The 19989-nt window shown below is 33.4% G+C and overlaps 1 long non-coding RNA gene across 1 annotated transcript; it reads right to left on the reverse strand.

The window, feature by feature from the left end:
• Positions 1-8537: 8537 nt before the first annotated feature.
• Positions 8538-14834, reverse strand: LOC121384486. The gene is made up of 3 exons (XR_005959394.1): positions 14706-14834; positions 11693-11847; positions 8538-8728 (listed from the first exon to the last, which is right to left on the reverse strand). It is a non-coding gene; the product is annotated as an uncharacterized LOC121384486 (long non-coding RNA).
• Between the last annotated feature and the right edge of the window lie 5155 nt (positions 14835-19989).

Here is a 19989-nt window from a genome sequence, read left to right on the forward strand (position 1 = left end):
GATATTTCCATTTCAATGTCACAGACGTTGGTATATCACGTGACCGTTATCATTTTGGTTGGTTTATTTTTTCGTGCACGGTTCGCGCAATCAACATCCGATTTGTTGTTGTTCATTTGTGAGATTTTTCTTCACAGTTCGTGAACATTTTCAGTAACAATAAAGTTCAGACAAGTAAGTCTCTCAATACAAAACGTTACAAACCCTTAAAACCAATAATTTTGCTAAGTCTTGCGATACAACCAGGACAGCACATTTGGAACATGTCCAGGATAGGTGAAACGAACGCACCCCAAGTCTGTGAAATTTGTTGTGACGTAGGCATTGTTGTGCTTCGAGCGACATCTACCGGTGACATCAGAATACTAACTTTTAAAATTATTTCAAGCAATTGGGACATGGGGATTCCCATGGTATTTATCGATATAAAACCTGCTTTTTCACTCCATTTGATAAAAACGTGATCTAAGTGTGTTACAGGTTTGTAGATTAACCAAATTATAATTTATTTTCGCTGGATGGAACTAGGGTGTGCGGCTTTAAAGGTAGGAGAGTAATTTATCGTAGTTGTTAAGAATTTGGTTCGGACTTTAAGGTCGCCGACAGTCACTTTTCGTACCCTTGTTTTGGCTTCGTACACAATAAATATAGCATATCTTACCGTAATTTCACTTGAAATCCATATTTTGTAAAAGGTACAATTTTTCAATCACAAGATTTTCTTTGAACACATTCAAGTGCATTAGTAATGTTCAAAGAAAAAATAATTCAATAGCAATTTTGCATTGGAATATTTCCAGCATTCTTAAAACGGAAACGCCATGCACCCCTTTTGCTTTTTTCTTTCTTTTTTTTCCTCTTTTTTTTGTCATTGTAAAGAGATGCAAAGTGACGTCATTGCAATACTAACGTATTCAAAATTAGCTATAGTATTACAATGCTTCGCTGCATTAAAATAAAAACTGGTCTACTAACCTTGACCCCTGACAAAATTCTATAACAAGCAGACGATGCTGTTTACAAGTCGGTATGTTTTTATTTTTCGTGATAATTAAATATTTAAAAATAAAACGTGTACTTACTACAAATGGTGAAGTTGAACGATTTACTTCGGTAGGGCCTACAACAACAATTCAACCTAAATAGCAATTACTGAAATAGCTGAAAGTAATCCATTAATAACAAAAATATAAAACACTAATGATAACAAATTTATATACAATATCTATATTAAACGTATTCAATGTTCTTTAGAAAACATTTGTCACAAATGGTCCCAAAAACTCAACATAACAATCACTGATTCGCATTGCTTTGAACTTATACGAAAAACCACCATCGACACTAAGACGCAAAATGTTCAGTTCAAACTTTAAAAATGTGTATTAACCACGAATGAAGCATTTAGAACATTTATTCTTCACTTGTTAACAGGCAAGACAGTTGTGGGTAAACATTAAAAATTGGTTTGAGATCAAAACAGGTACTACCTTGAATTTAGATATAGGCTGTGTGTTATACTACTTGAAGGTCCACACTTAAGTATTTTATTAAATCATCTATTTTTAATAGAGAAACGGTACATTTATAGTTGTAAATATTACAGGCCCGGCCGTAGCCAGGATTTTGGGAGGGGGATCGTTTAGACTTATGGTCAGGCACGACGTTGCTTAGGGGGATCCGGGGGCATGCTCCCCCGAGAAATTTCGAACCTTGAGTTAGTGTTAGTATGAGAGAGGAAACCCGCTACTCCAAATTGGTAAGTAGCAAGGGATCTCAACCGCTAATTCTCGGAAGTTACGCTTAATTGCCGTATGCTTGCAACAAAGCATGTGACTGTTTACCCGTGTCACTTTACACAGTGAAATTTAACTTGAAATATAAAAATAAACATGTACTAATACAATTTTAGAATGTTGATTATATAATAAGATTTCTAGTACGTTCAATTTCGATATTATTCAATAATACTTATTACGATTCATAAGCATAGCCAACTTACACAACGCTTTCGTTGGAAAACGTAATTTCGTAAAACTTCGGGCATATTCGTTAATATGTACGGAAACATTTCATATTTATAGTCCGTCCCACGCAGAACGCCTTTTTTCATGCTACGGAATTTACTACACGTTATTTATTTCTGAACCGATTGTTTTCTAAATTGCACACAAAAATAGCATTTTACTTTTTTTATCACCGGTTTATTTTTGTTACACATGTAGCACGTGCTACAGACCCTGCGGTTCAGGGGGTCCCGCGGTGAGACATTGTGTACATTTTCCCCAGGTCATTTTTCCCTCTCCCCAAGGGGGTTGCAAAATATATATCTTGGAAATTGGGCCCAGCTATTATTTGTGCTACAGGCCCCGCTGATCTTTAAACCGGCTCTGAATATATAATTCTACATATAGTACTATATATAGCATACTTGACTATTACAACATAAACTACTATCATCATCATAATCAATTATCATCATCATTGTCGTCATCATCATCAATTATCATCATCTATGTTCTAAAACTTTCGTCTGCGATCATTTGTGAGATGACAAATGCGTACGAGATTACTGACATTGTGAATGAGACCATTATGTTATCCTTAATCGAATGTGGAATGTCGAGACATATACTAACATGCAGTTATGAACGTTATGTTTCCTGTGAACATATGTGATGACAATGGAGCTGATGCATTTTAAAACAAAAGCTATATGTATAAAGCCAAAACTAAAAAGTCAATTTTAAACGTACATTTTTTTAATTCAAGGTAACCCACCATTGTTTTTGTTTTTTCATTTGCTTTACGGTTGAGGGGTTGTAATAGTTATATCCACCGTGTATATGATCATTGAATCGTGTGCTGCAGCTTTAGCCACGTATCATTATTGTGGTGTAAGCAATTTGGTTCGATGGTAAACACCCATAAACAGGAAAATAATCTGAAATGAATTAATGAACCATTGGACCTACTTAATAAGGTAACACGATATGCCAGTGTAGTTATCTCTTTATCAACTGTCAGTTTTGAGTATCAAGATAGTATATTATGTTGTTTTGTTTTACATGGATTGCTTATTAATGAGGAAACGAGAGAGTGACAATAAAAATGTATAAAATTGGATAGGGCTATTCCAAAAATGATCGACAACAGGTCATACAATTGCTTCTCTCAATGGAAGATTTTAAAATGTTGTTCTGAGCATGCAACTAACATCTATGTATAGTATACTAGCTTTGTTTTAATTTATGGGCTCCTAGAAATATACTCTATTGTATGTAAATACTAAGTCAATAATTAATAAATTAGTATTTTATTTTCAAGTTACAAGGATAATAATAATAATAATAATAATAATCTATAACTGTGCGGTATTGTAGCTATTTGTAACTACAATAATACCTAGTGTTTTTAATGCAGAGGACTGTAAAATATTTCAAAATATAAAATCAAACGTTTTTACAGTTAGCCAAAAAATGTGTGGGGAGCGGAAGGGGGGGGGGGGGCAGGGGGGTTCACCTCTACGTCCAGTTGAAGCTGAATAAAGTTTGTTTTGTTCCACAATAAATTCCATGCATTATAGTGATGGTTTAAAGGCAGATTATTTATTAAAGTCAGTGGCGGATCCAGAAAATCATTTAGGGGAGCCCAGTGACATGAAGTGGAATGCCACCTTTGGGGGAAGGGGGATCGTAAAAAAAAGAAGAAAATTAATATATATGGCTATCGCAACATTTTAGGGGAGTGGGGTGGGGGGGGGCGGGCCCATGCCCCCATTTAGATCCGCCTCTATCTTATAATAAAATCTTATAGACTCAGCGTGAGTGCTATACGGAATGAAACGCACAGCGAGAGCGTTGTACAACAATTTCCATTTCATAAATTTCGAATGGCACTCCTCAATGTTATAGTTTATTTATTATTCACAAACTATGATGTTTAACAAACGTTAAACATGACTGTATAGTTCACAATCAAATCATGAGATGGATTGATGCCAATTTCCGAAACACTGTCGCAAGCTTGCTAAGCGACTCGTGACGTCAGTAGTGTGCATAACAGTTGTCAAGGTATTCTTAAAACCCAGACAATAAAGATAGCGTGGGGGAAAATACGACATTATGTAACCGTTTATTGTAGACCATATGGGTAATAAATAAATTTAATATAAATTATAAAATTGTAATGAACACTCTATACTTGGTTATGGTATGGATAGCTAAAAAAAAAATGCATTTAAAACGTAAAAGCAGACTTGTTTAAAATTGAAATAATTAAAGTGTGTGCGTTATAGATAGTGAATGGTTTATGCTGCATACAATTGGATGTTTATAGTCCAAATGTTAATTTTTTAACTTTTGTTTTGCTCAAGTGCATATATGTTCCCATGACAAAACTATCCATAGCATTTTTTTGTTTTCTGACCACTATCGCCAGAGAAATTGATATATATATATATATAAATATATATACAGATATATCCACTCCCATTTAAACATTTAAAAAAAAATAGTTCTGGGGTCTATATTGTCGGTGGATTCAAATTATTATTATTCATCTCATCATGGCAACCATCATGAAATTCAAAATGGACGTCAATCCATTATAGGTTTACTCATTTAACACAGAAACAATTTTGGTGTCAGTTTTTCTATTAGCATCTTATTTTTTAAAAAAGAATTTTCTGGTCTCATTTCAAAATGGCTAACACTAACGTGTTTTATTTTCAAAATTCAAGTTTCAGTTGGAAGCACAATGTTTTTGTCCTTGTACATTTCTGTATTCCAGCATTGGATGAGTAGTATCATATATATATAATTGTCTTATTAACTATGCATATTTTAGTGGTCAATGAATCTAATTCTGTAGATATATATATAATAAGATATATGAAAAAATATAAAATGGTAAGATACAATATTATACAAATAAATTCATGACTACATAAATGTGCATATAGATAAAACTATTATGTTAATCGAGAGTTGAGATATAGGCAAAAACAGATTAAAATGGTGGCCATATGGATAGATAATATTTTTTTTTACTCTTTATTTACTGAGCTACTAAATATAAACATAAATTGTTGGTTAAATAACGGTATATAATAATTAATAATAATAATAATAATAATATTTATGGTCATTTTCATTTCCAAGATGAGTTCCAAAGTTAAATATAATGTTATCAGCGAGTAATTTACCTAAAAGATGTAAAGACACAAGAATTATGTTTCTTTGTTAACTGGGAGTCAAAATATATGTAAAATATCCTTAAATTATGGCCATTTTGAATTTCAAGATGTTTGCCATGATAAAATTAATGACAAAAATGCTACCAATTTCGAAGCCATAGTGACGTCATAGATTTCGATGGTTTCACGATTTCGTAGGCTAAGATTGCTTCGAAAATATGGGCCGCTCAAATAGTCAAAGTTTAAACTGTCGTTCACGATTACACAAACTTAGATCATAATACACCATCAATCATTTCAGATCCTATTTTCACGTACACAATCATCATCTTGCTCAGTTTTCTTTCGTCTTTCTTTTTACTTATTGTCGTGTTTATATCTAATTAAGGTTCAAACACACATCTCGGCTATCTGGGCTCTGTGTCCAGGACAGTGGCTTTGTTGTTAGTTTGTTAGTGGTTAGTGGGAGCGAAGAGGGTGTAGTGGTCCAACACCTACCCGCCGAGTCGTTAAAACTCGCTCTGGGTGGGAACCGGTACCTGGCTGCGAACCCTGTACCTGCCAAACTTATATCCGATGGCTTAACCACGACACCAACAAGGCCGGTCTGCTCAGCTAAACCATCTTTGTAATTCAGTTTTTCATTCTTTTCTATTACACCCCGTACGTACAAAGGACATTCCGCATAGCAAATGGATTTCCCGCAGATGGTGTACGGTAATGAATAAAATACAGGGCCGTTCAATCTATTACACAAAATATTTGCGGTCCTCTGTCCCCTACATTGAATGAAACTGGTATAATGCAGGTACTATTTGAGTGGTCGCTTGAGGTACGTGTGTCCCAGAATCGAACCGCCTCGGTGGCTCCATTCAGCGGATTGGTTTTGTTCTCGTTCCATCCAGTGCACCACAACTGGTCAAAGGCTGTGTTATGTACTTTCCTCTTTGTGGGCGAGTGCATATAACAATCCCTTGCTGCATTAGAAAGAAATGTAGCGGGTTTCCTCTGATGACTAAGTATCAAATTTACCAAATGTTTGACACCCAATAGCCGATGATTAATTAATAAATGTGTTCTTGTGGTGTCGTTAAACAAAACAAACTTTTCCTACGAGCCAGTGTACAGTTTAGCTTCCCACTTCAAATTATAGACACACTTTTGACTAATTTGTCTGATTCAACAGACGCCAACACATGCGCAGTTACAGCATCTCCGGTGTGTGTAATAATTTGATACCCGGTGAAAAATGTCCAGTAACAGGTTTAAAATTTAGCGAAAAAACAACAAAAAGTGTTTTCCGTTTAATTGTTTTTCCAGAAACTTGTTATATTTATTGTCAGTGGATCTTAAGTTTTAAATTTAAGGATGTTTTGTAAAATTCAAGCACTCAGTCACAAAATTCAAGGACTTTTAAAGCATAAATTCAATATTTACTAAATGAGAGGACTTTTAAAGGACTACCCTGAAATTCAAGGACTTTTCAAGGTCTGTGCGAACCCTGTAAGAATATGGTGACTTTATTGAATGATTTCAAGATCGTTAATAATTGACTTGGCGATGTTGATACGTTTCAGTTAAGAGTTACAACGAGAAAGAGAAGTTACAGGTGAACGGAATTGAAACCCACTTAAATCGGCAACAAGAAATTGGCCCCAGTAAAATTACAGTGCTTCGTCCTGATGTGACTTTTTGTCAATGCAGATATATGTCGCTGAGTAATCGTTTTTGGTTGCTTGGGACGGGACGTAGCCTGATACGGTCAGTCTAGAATCGACCCGCGTCAATGGACCCATTCGGCTATTTCTCGTTTCAGCCAGTGCACCACGAACGGTATATAAAAAAAGTGGTATGTGCTATCCTGTCAGAAAATAGCTTGCTATTAATGGAAAAATGTAGCGACTTTTCTCTTGAAGACTAGATGTCACAATTGCCAAATGGTTGACATCCAATAGCCCACGATTAATAAATCAATGTGTTCTAGCGGTGTCATTAAAGGGACATTCCTGAGTTTGCTGCAATTTTTAAGATGTTATCTATCAGCAGAGACTTTTTTAACTATTGTAATTACATATCAAATATATTTTGGGGCATAAAATATTAGTGGATGTATATTAAACGTGTTTCTGATCGTTCTAATATATGTACTAGCTAAAATTATTTGAAGACAAAATTCAGTCTGGGCTTCTTGCAAATATTAAGACGGCCAGAAACACACTGAATATTCTAAACAAGAAAATATATTTAATATGTAAGTTTAATCGTAGAAATATTGTATTAGTCAGAAACATCTTACAATGCAGCAAACTCAGGAATGTCACTTTAAAGAAAAAAATCTTCAACTTGTTTTTCGCCCAGTGGTAATGCATTCGCCTGATGCGCGGTCGGTCTTGTATCGATCCCCATCAGTGGGATTATTGGGCCAATTCTCCTTACAGCCATTGCACCACGACTGGTATATCAAATGCCGTGTTATGTGCTCTCCTGCCTGTGAGATGGTGCATATAAAAGATCCCTTGCTACTAATGAGAAAATATAGCGAGTTGTTTCTCTAAGACTATATCAGAATTACCAGCAGCTAACATCCAATAGCCGATTGTTAATAAATCAATGTACTCTACTGTTTTTAAACCAAACAAACTTTAATGTTTTTACGTCTGTGTTTCAGCTGGAACTATTGCCTAGCCTCTATTAAAGGGACAGTCCTGAGTTTACAACCATTGTAAAATGTGTCCGACCAATAGAGCTTTTACATACAAATTAAATACATTTTGTTATTTAAAATATCAGTGTCTGTATTTACAAGGTGTTTGTTGTTGTCCAAATGCTTGTAGTAGGCGAAACCGGTTTTTACCTCTCCTTAATTTTGTACGTTCGAAAAACTATATATCGCAAATTAAAGAAAAAAGCCTGAATGCTACAAACATTAGTATACGGCCGCAAACACATTCGATATACAGACACTAGTATTCTAAACAAGAAAATGTATTTAGTATGAAATAGTCGCCAACAAGGCTCTGTTATTGCAAATATCTTACAATGGACGAAATCTCCACCAACTCTACAGACCTCGTGAATCATCTTTCTGACCCATAGTCTTAGTTACAACGACTTACATATACAACGACTTATTTTTGTAATAGTAATTATTGTTTAATAAAATAAAATACAAAATTGCTATTTCAGCATAGCGAATACTATGAAACGTTTTATTAAAAAAAATATGCATTGAACATATTAATTAATGCAAAATATCCATTATTAACAGGCGCGAATCCAGGGGTTTGTGAGAGGGAGGGGACGCCAGACGTGATAAGAGGTGTTTGAACAGGGTATTATGGTATTTTGACGTCGGCGAAACAAAGGGGTGGGCACGTCCCTCAGCGCCTTCCCTAGATCGGCGCCTGGTTAAACTGTTGAACGAATCTCAAGTGTGATTCACGTTTCATATATTTGTTGATGATTAACAGATGACGAACTTTTCTTGTACCTGGAAGCCATTTGTCGATTGTCCGACTTCGACGTTTAAAACTGAAATGAACAAATCTTTGTTAGTCGATACTTATTTATTATAATAGCATTATATATCTCAGTACCACACAGACGCACGCACGCAGAGAGAGAGAGAGAGAGAGAGAGAGAGAGAGAGAGAGAGAGAGAGAGAGAGAGAGAGAGAGAGAGAGAGAGAGAGAGAGCGACGCACATATACATGTTACTTAACGTTAGCTGCATTCACACTTTGTCAGTTTAACTATACGTCACAATGTAATCTATTTCCACCGTGTTGTTTTTCACTGGATGCATGGCACTGGCAATCTGGTCATCACCTAGGAGCAGCCAGTCGTATGTCTTGAAATTGTTAACACACGTACGTGTGTAAACAACCAATGTGTTACCAAAAATAACGCATGATGTTCTCACCAACGGGTGTGTAAGAAAAGAAACTGTTTTAACTGTAAATGTTTAGCTAAATCACGAGCGCTCAAACGTGTAAAACCTATACCAGTATAGGGCGGAAGTGTAGTTATCCGTGCTTGTGCAAAACATCGAAACAACTTCGGGTCTGTTAGGCCGTTACTATCGCACTTATTGCTTATCCTGACTGTGACGTCACTGTCATTTTCCCCGTTATACTACTTTCTTACACACCCGTTGGTAAGAACATCATTCGTTATTTTTTATAACACATACTTGTTAAAGGGACATTCCTGAGTTTGCTGCAACTTTTAAGGTGTTATCGACTAACAGAGACTTTTTAACGATTGTAATTACATATCAAATATATTTTTCTGCATAAAATATTTGTGGCTGTATATTAAACGTGTTTCTGATCGTTGTAATATTTTTACTAGGTTAAATTTCATTTTATTTCCTAAAATATAATTTTTTTCGTACCTTTGAAAACAAAATCCAGTTTGGGCTCTCGCAAATATTAAGACGACCAGAAACACACTGAATGTACAGACACTTATATTCTAAGCAAGAAAATATATTTAATATGTAAGTTTAATCGTAGAAATATTGTATCAGTCGATAACATCTTACAATTCAGGAAACTCAGGAATGTCCCTTTAAGACATGTACGTGTGTAACAATTTCAAGACATACGACTGGCTGCTCCAAGGCGATGACCAGGTCTCCAATGCCAATGAAACAAAACCCAGCATCATCGAAATCGATTACACTGTGGCGTATAGTTAACCTGACAATGATTTGTCTGTGACGCGTAAGTTAGCTACAAGTGCTACGGCTGTTAACAAATTTTTAGTCGAAAAAGATGTTAAAATTTGATTAAAACTTGGTTTTTGAGGATATGTAAGAATAATACATTCGTGTCCGTTAGATACCATTTATCTTAAAACCCATTGCTTTCACTCGTTAGATACATTTTAAAACATCTCGTGAAATAAATGGTATCTAACGGCCACTCGTGTATTATTCTCTATTTAACTTGTGTAAGTGTGAAAATAGCTACTGAATATCGCCCAGGTGTTCGGGAGGACTTAAAGAGGCCTTATAAGACAGTACTTTCAATCTGTGGACTATTATTGGTATATCCAGTATGTTTAAAGGGACATTCCTGAGTTTGCTACATTGTAAGATGTTTCCGACTAATAAAATATTTCTACGATTAAACTTACATATTAAATATATTTTCTTGTTTAGAATATCATTATCTTAATATTCAATGTGTTTCTGGTCGTCTTAATATTTGTAAGAAGACCAAACTGGATTTCGATTTCAAATAATTTCGTACGTACGAAAAAATGTATTTAAGCAAATAAAATGAAATTTAACCTAGTACAAATATTAGAACGATCAGAAACACGTTTAATATACAGCCACTAATATATTACGCAGACAAATATATTTGACATATGTAATTACAATCATTAAAAAGTCTGTTAGTCGATAACATCTTTAAAATTGCAGCAAACTCAGGAATGTCTCTTTAACCAATAGACTCAATCTGATTAAAACTAGCTCTACTGGGTCTACAGCATTGCGTGGACTTCCCATGTCCAGGTGACATTTCATTTATAAATAACAATTTAAATATCGACCAATTACACTTCGCCTTTTATAGCGTTATTCGGGAGCATACAGATTAAAAAAATATAGGGCTAGACTATTTATGCAGTAGACGAACTTGTTGGTCTATTTCAACATTGAAAAAACATGGGTGAAAAGTGCAGAAATAAACTGTGGAATATATACTACTATAAACTGATTTTATGGCTATATCATCACGGGGTTTTGTGTTTGTTGTTTCGTCTTGAAACGAATTTTATATAACATTTTATATTGCAATTAGTTCCCGGCATACTTCGTAATTCACCCGAATCAATTCGTATAACCTCGGCATAATCCCGAATGTTTTCAAATTATTTTCAAATCACTGGCATGAGTTTGCAAGTAAGGTTTTGATTGGTCGAATGAAAGGTCAACTGAACATGAGCTCCACCGGGCTGCTATTAGATCCACATGTAATAGTGGAGCTAATTTTAATTAGATTGCAGTAGACTCATACTTGTATATATATATAGGGGTGGGACGTAGCCCAGCGGTAAAGCGCTCGTTTGATGCGTGGTCGGTCTATGTTCGATTCCTGTCGGTGGGACCATTGGGCTATATTTCGTCCCAGCCAGTGCACCACGACTGGTATATCAAATACCATATTATGTGCTGTCCTGTCTGTGTTATGGTGCTCATAGAAGATCCATGGCTACTAATGGAAAAATGTGGCGAGTTTCCTCTCTAAAACTATATGTCAAAATTACCAAATGTTTGACATCCTATGATTAATAAATCAATGTGCTTTAGTGGTGTTGGTAATCAAAACAAACTTTTTATCAAGAGATTATATGAACCAATATTAATGTAGAGAAAGAAAAAAACCTATTGTATATTATATAACCTAAGTTCTCATAGCTTATACCTTTGGAATAGATATGTAAATTAAACTATATACAAAATGGATTCTGTACAATATACCTTTAGTATATATCGTTTGGATTAAGCATGAGAAGCATGGGCCCGATGGGTTTCAGTCCGCCGCACTCGCCGCCTGCCAGGATGTCCACGGTGGCATTTCCATGGCCTCTGGTCCATTCTCCATACGAATACTGTCCTTGAGGCATCCACTCAAGCTGCGGATAAAATCGAACAATGACATAACATGTACATGTAGATGGTGACAGTGTGCCGATTTCTTACCTTGTCATATGCCATATAATCTTGTTATACAGACGCTTTTGCTGAACAAGTTTAGACGTGCAAGCCAGCATGTGTATGTATATGTGTACATGTATATAATAAGTATTGTACGTGTATATATATATTATAAAGAAAATGTCAGAGGCCTCCTTTAAAGATCATATATTTGTCATGTTTTCAATTCAGTATGGTTTGACGCAGAGGTTCTTAATACATTGTTGAACTTAAATGTGAAAAAGCAGCAAGTGTTGATAATATTGGTCCCAAATTATTAAAGGTTACTGCATCTGTTATTACGCGGTCAGTAACCCATATTATTAATATAAGTATTAAAACAAATTCACAATGAATAATCTGGTTTTCCAAGATCTCACTCATGTCAGTCAGCTCTTACAAAAATCACAGACCTTTGGTTACAAGAAATGAATAATGGGAATTTAACAGGAGTAATTTTTCTTAATTAAAAAAAAAGCATTCGATTTGGTCGCCCATAAAATTCTTGTTTCTATACTGAAATGGTACAATTTTGATGAAGGTTCCATAAAGTTAATAAAGTCCTATCTCCAAAACAGAAAGCAGCAAGTATACATAGGGAACACTCAATCATCTTATTTAAATGTGAGCAGGTGTATCACATGGCTCAGTACTTGGACCCTTACTCTTTCTTATATTCATAAATGACCTTCCATTAGCTACTACTGAATCACATGTAGACATGTTTGCAAATGATACAACAATACATGTTTCAGGTCCATCAATAAACATTATAAAATATAAATTAAAGATATGAAAAGCACTGAAGCTTGGTGTAAACACAACATGTTTCTGAATGAGAACAAAACAAAAAGCAATTTATTAACTACTGTCCAAATATCTCATATAAAACAAAAAATATAGAATTAAGAGGTAATGACACACAAATAAAGCAAGTATCAAGTCATAAGCTCCTTGGGGTATATTTAGACAGTTTTCTTCAATGGGATACACAAGTTGACAAGGTACGTAAAGCACTAGCTTCAAAAATAACTCTGCTAGCAAAAATAAAGAAGTATCTTCCTCTAAACATTAGAATGCTGTATTTTAATGCTTGTATTCAACCATTATTCGATTACTGCTTGACTATATGGGGAAATTGTTCTAAATTAGACTTAGAAAGAATAAATAAATTACAAAAAAGAACAGCACATATTATTTTTGACAAATCACCTGATGATCCAACTGATTTACTTTTTCATGAACTAAAGTGGCTAAAAATAAACAGAAGAGTCGAATATCAAGAATATCAAAAAGCCATTCTTGTATATAAAACACTTAACGGACTGACTAATCAGGACCTCGGAGACCTGTTCAATCCAATATCATCTATTTATGAACTTCGCTCCATTGATGATGGAAATATGTTAGCCCCTCGACCAAAAATAAAGCACTACAAGAAAAGCTTTCAAATTTCTGGAGTTGGTATCTGGAAGAGTGTACCTAATGATGCTATAAAATGTACTAGTTTAAATATATTTAAGAATTTTGTTTTACTTTTTACAAACTCTTCTTAGGAACATGATTGCTCTTCTTAATAATTATGTGTAAATATATTTTATGGTTGTATATATTGTACATACATGTATGGTTTTGTTAGTTTTTATTTTTAATAATTAATATGATTATTGTTATTATTATTGTTATAATTAGCAAGAAGGCCTCAGGGGAGAATAGTCTAGAACTAACTGAGTTACCTTCTATAAATAAAGATTTTATTATTATTATTATTATTATTATTATTATTACTTCTTTTATCATAGTTTTATAATTTCCCTGATGAAGCCTGAACAGGCGAAAATTTTAATTAAAGAGGGATATATGACTTTTTAAGGAGGCTTCTGACTTTTTATTTATAAAATATATTATCTCAAGCCACCTTGCTATTTTAGAGGAGGTGTCAGCAACACAGAAAGATTTTCTGTTCGTATGAGAACAAAACAAAAAGCACTTTAATAACTAATATATATATATATATATATATATATATATATATATATATATATATATATATATTGTATGTGTGTGTGAGCGTGTGTGCGTGTGCGCGTGTATGTGTGTGGTGTGCGTGTGTTTATTTATTTAATTATTTATTTATAAACGTTTGTTATGGGGAGAAGGGGCAACATTTACCTGTTTCCTTCTTTTTCTTCTTCACCTTCTGTTTTTTAACTGCCTGAAGGGTTGAGGTGGGAGGATATTCATATTTACGAAAAAACAAACTTAACTGCAACATTTGACCAACAAAAAGTCACTGGCCATTGGGCATGGCAATAGTAGTTATTTACTAGCCCAAGATTGAATATCACTAGTCATGAAAGTGGGGATACCAAAATCTAGAAGTCCTGTATTTCGTAATTACACAAGAATACATTCTGTAATTCAGAATCAGCCCGGAAAAGAAATGTGATTATATATATATAATACTCTAAAGGTGTTCTTCCGAGCTTGTATATCTCTACCTACGTCTATCGGTGGGCCCATTGGGCTATTTCTCGTTTCTGCCAGTGCACGATGATTGCTATATCAAAGGCCGTGGTGTGTGATATCACGTCTGTGGAATGGTCCATATAAAAATATCCCTTGCTACTAATGGAAAAAAGTAGCGGGTTTCTTCTCTAAGACTATATGTCAAAATTACCAAATGTTTGACATCCACTAGCCGATGATTAATATATCAATGTGCTTTAGTGGCGCTGTTACCCTACCCCCCCCCCAAAAAAAAAATAAACCCCACCAACATTTAAACTCTACTTACGTCGTCGTCAATCTTCAGTCCTGTTCCGCGCATATCGATGTGAAACGTGCCTACTGGACCACATTTGCTTCTCTTCTGATTATAGTGCCTGGTATAACAGTCGTGGACGCCTCCAAAACCTATGACGAAATTTCCATAACTCCGCGTAAATGTCGTATCGCCTCGAGTGACCAACATTGCCTGCGATACAAACATAATCAGCCACAAGTGAGAGTAGCATTCAAGACAAACTGAGCGTAGCAAATGATATTTGAACGTAGCATGGTCGAATGTCATAAACAGCAGCAAAATAAAACACCAAATAACTACGTCATAGTAACCGCAAAAGACTGGGTCTTGCTATTTTTATTTTAGCATAGATAACGCTCGTCTTCGATTAAGGTATACGGACATACCCGAAATGTAACGAATGTTGTCAAGTAAGTCGGGCGATTTGAACAGGATTATGAATGATTAGAATTTTGTTTTTAAAACAGGATCGAAATGCAATAAACCCAAAATTAACTGCTGTGCGATGATGTGATCAATACTAAATCTGAATGCTTATATTCTTATTTCAAGTTAAAATTACAATTACTCTATTCCTAACTGGCATACGTTCACATGCAATTTTCTGTATCCACGGCATGCAAGCGTAACACAACTAAAGAACAGTTCTTTGAAGGTTTTATAGTACGTAACACTGGGATCGGCCTACAGTAAAACTACATGTCTGTTATAGAATGCATCTTACTATAACTCTTTTACAATGGTTCTTAATCCGCAAATTATACTTTTATATGTTGGAATAAAAAAAAGTGGAAAAAGCCACATAAATGAGGAATTCAGTTTTTAGTTACTGTATTCCAAGAATACATCCAAGTTTAGTATAAATGCCAGAAATCGCCCGCTTTTCAACTGTACTTTATAGACCTATAATTTGTGATAAAGATGAAACGTATACGCTTGCCAAATAAAACATAATTCGTTACTAGAAACGTTGGCCAAATACACTAATCATCCAGTTATATTTATCTGTTGCAAAAGTTATTACTGGTTTTCATTAGCGTATCAATTAGCGAAGCAATTTGGGCATGAACGGAGCAGCGTAGCAAAAGTCGACTAAGCGTAGCAAACTACGCCCAAAGCGTAGCAGTTGCTAGCTCTGCATAATATATGTTGTAGTGACGAAAAGAAAAATAATAACATGAGAGAACTGCTGAACAATACATTTGATTTCATTGCAACTTATTTTCATGATTATTTCTAATTAAGGTTCAAGCATGTTGTCCTGGGCACACACCTCAGCTGTCTGGGATGTCTGTCTAGGACAGTGGGTTAGTTGTAAAATTGTTAGTGGTTAGTGAGAGAAAAGAGGGTGTAGTGGCTTTACACCTACCCACTGAGTCATTAAAACTCGCTCTGGGTGGTTGCCGGTACCGGGTTACGAACCCTGTACCTACCAACGTTAAGTCCGATGGCTTTTTTAGTTTCTTATTTACAATATCAACATAATATATAAATAAATACAACAGGTATCTAATAATAAAAATAAACACACACACACACACACCCACACAAACCACTCACTGACTCACACCAAGCACACTTGTATAATTATTTAAAACTTTATACATTTCTTATCAAGTCTTGAGGAATATTGACTGCTAATACTAATTATTAAGAGGATATTTAAAGATTAATACATCATCATTCAAGTCAAAGAACCTATTATCCTTAATATATGTATTAGTAAAAACATAAAGTTTATTTTTGAAAACAATATTCATTAATTTAAAGAACTGACGCACGTAGTGCTTAAAAAAACTAACAAGACTGATATTTGACCCTCTTAATTCCGCTACTAAACGTCTTTTAAAAACTAATATTCTATAAATCGACAATATAATGTTTAAGAAATCATACGGACAAGTTTGTATTCTAACATAACAACCATATAGTAATAATATTTTAGCTGTTGTAAAGAGAATACCGTTTTCTGAAACATTACAATACACATTTCATGAAATATTGATATTAAGTCATACAATTCATCACAATATAAAAACAAATGACACAAATCTTCATCGTCATTCATGCAAACTGAACAATGACTGGACAAAACTTTACCATATTTATACAATTTACAAAATGTAAAACATAATATTATGCGCCATTTTAAAATCCAAATAAATGAATTCAGGAGATTTATCACAATAATGAATGGATTTCCAAACTGGCTTCCATGATACATTAAAACTTAAATCCTTCCATTTTTCTAAACATGTAGGTAATTTGAAATATTCAGCAATTAAAAAAGAATATATTAATTTAACAGTGAAGTTACTTGAATTTATTATTTCATTATTATAAATCAAACATAAATCTTTTACTAAACAGACATTTTTATTCTCACTAATAATAACTGTTTTCCATTCACCCAGAAACGAGTTTAAAATAACATTATAAGCAGAAGAAATATTTGCTTTAGTTACATCAGGACATTTTTCCTGCATAATTTCTACAATAGCAGAAACAGAAGAAAAAACCCCTGGCATAACCTCATAAACAGTATCAGCCACAGTGACTATACCACTTTCAATAAAAGAACTAAATAATAACAATTTATCTTTATACTTAATATAAGGATTGTCAAAATGTGGCTGAGATAATATTTCACCTAAATCCATGGCAAAATGACGTTCACCTTTCGTGACGGAGTCCGATGCTGACAACACCTCAGCATAAAAAGGGTTAATAACTACTAGAGAATATTCATTAAAAACTATATTGAAAATGTTACATATTCATATACTTTGAAAGAAATTCAGACATTGTATTTTTCCAAACAGCTTTAAAATCATAATAAAAATATTTCTTTAGCATCTTAACACGAAAAGCAACCTTTTTAAAAGAACCATCTTGTATATTTTATTCCTAATAATTGTAGAATATTTTATTAATGATATTTTACCGTCCCACATAAATTTACAAAACAACATCTGAATTTTTTTTTCTACCCATTTAGGAATATGAATAGTACTTATCATATACCACAATCTAGAAGATAACACAGTATTACACACTGTAGCTTTTCCATTTAAAGTAAGCTTCCTTTTACACCAAAGAATAATTAAAGCATTTAATTTATCTATTTTATTTGTCCAATTCAATCTTTCACATACTTTCTTATTTGGGCCTAAATATATACCAACAATTTTAACACAATCTATATTGATAGACACAGGAATATTAAAAGATAAATCATTAGATATAGCCTTGTCAATACAGAGTACTTTTGACTTATCAATATTGACCTTTGCACCAGCAGCAAGACAAAATATTAACTGTTAATAACAGCTTCTAATTGTAATAGTAGTATCATCAACATGCTGAAATAATAAAGAATTAAATTTATTTGTTATTCTAATTCCATCATTACTATGTTTATTCTTATTTAAATTATTCAAAGGTTCTGCTACAATAACATAAAGCATCATAGAAAGTGGACACCCTTGCCTAACGCCTCTAGTTATAGAAAAGAAAGGTGTTAAATGTCCATTAATTTTAACACAACTTTTTATATCATTATAAAGTACTTTAATCCATGATATAAATTTATTTCCAAAATTAAATTGCTTTAAAACTTTTACTATAAAGCTGTGTGAAACTCTATCAAAAGCTTTTTCTTGGTCAATTTTACAATAAAACCTTCAACCTTACTTAACTCAACTAAATCTATATCATCCCACACTGACATAATATTATCTGCAACATCCCTTCCTGGAACACAAGTTTGTTCAGGGGAATAATCAAACACATAACTTGTTTAAGCCTAAAACTCTTGAATTTTTTTTATAATCAACATTCAAAAGACTTATTGGTCTAAAAAATTTAAGATTTGTTTCATCTCCTTTTGTCTTATAAAAAGACTAATTACTCACTTTTTCATACTTCTTGATAACTGCTCTTCATTTTCAATTGACATTACAACTTTATGAAATAAAGGTTTTAAAACGTCCCAAAATTTAATATAAAATTCCACTGTAAGACCATCCATCACAGGAGATTTGTTTTTATTCATTCCTTTTAAAGTGTCGGTCAATTCTTCTATCAAAATTTTGAATTTGTATATCATTTAATTTATTATTTATTAAATTTAATGATTCAGCTTCTTTTTCTATATCTACATTTTCCTGAGTATACAATTTGGAGTAAAAATGTTGCGCAAAGTTTAATATATCTTCTGTTTTGTCGGTTTTTATTTCTTTAACTGCATAAGATTCTTGTTTTGATTTCTCCAAATTATATAAGAAAAACAAGAGAAGTATTCCTGTCCGATTCAAAATTCCATTGTACTTTTGATCTTAAAATAGCTCCTTTACACTTGATGCTTTCAATATTTTGTAATTCTTCTTCCATAATTTTTAATTTTGTTATATCATAATCTTTATTGACAGATAATCTGGCATATTCACATTTTAATGCATTTTGAATAAAATAGTATTTTTAATTTTCAGCTTTACGTTTATTGATTGCAAAATATATAGCACATCTTTTAAATTTATATTTTAAATTATCCCACCAAACTAGTGGCTCACTTTTTAATAACGGACACTGACATACATCATTAATAACATTAAGAATTGTTTCACAAAAACGTTCATCATATAATAACTCATTATTAAAAATCCAAATACGTTGACCTCTCTCAATATGAGAAAAAACAAGCTTAAGACGTATAACATTATGATCGCTAAATGCAGTGTAAGAAATATATGTATTTGTTACAAACTGCAATAAGCTTTTTTTAAATCAATTCTAGACTGTTTCATTATACTTTCTATAATTTGTTGACGACTAAATTCTCTCTTGTTTGGGTTTCTCTAACGCCAAATATGAACAAGATCATAATTGTTAATAACACAATGAAAAGCATTGCTAGACTTCAAACAAAAATATTTACTATGTACACCCATATCCAAAGAAGGGTCCAAAATTTCATTAAAATCACCTGCAAGAATATTATTTTTAACCTTTATAAAAGAAAACAATTCGTTTATCCGTTTTGTTTGGTGCATACACATTAATACAATTGTAATCAACGTCTTCAATATTAGCATTAATATTCAAAACCCTACCTTCATTATCACAGCTATCAAAAGTAAATAGGACAATCTTTTGATATTAATATTGCCACACCCTTTCTATTATTCCTTTCTTCCCTCAATAATGCTCCACACGGTCTCATCAGCTAGTCTTTTCACAAGTCTTGATCTCCGCGTCACTCTCTTTGTTTCACCGA

The sequence above is a fragment of the Gigantopelta aegis genome, chromosome 10, assembly GCF_016097555.1.
Source record: "Gigantopelta aegis isolate Gae_Host chromosome 10, Gae_host_genome, whole genome shotgun sequence".
NCBI classification, from domain to species: Eukaryota; Metazoa; Mollusca; class Gastropoda; order Neomphalida; family Peltospiridae; genus Gigantopelta; species Gigantopelta aegis.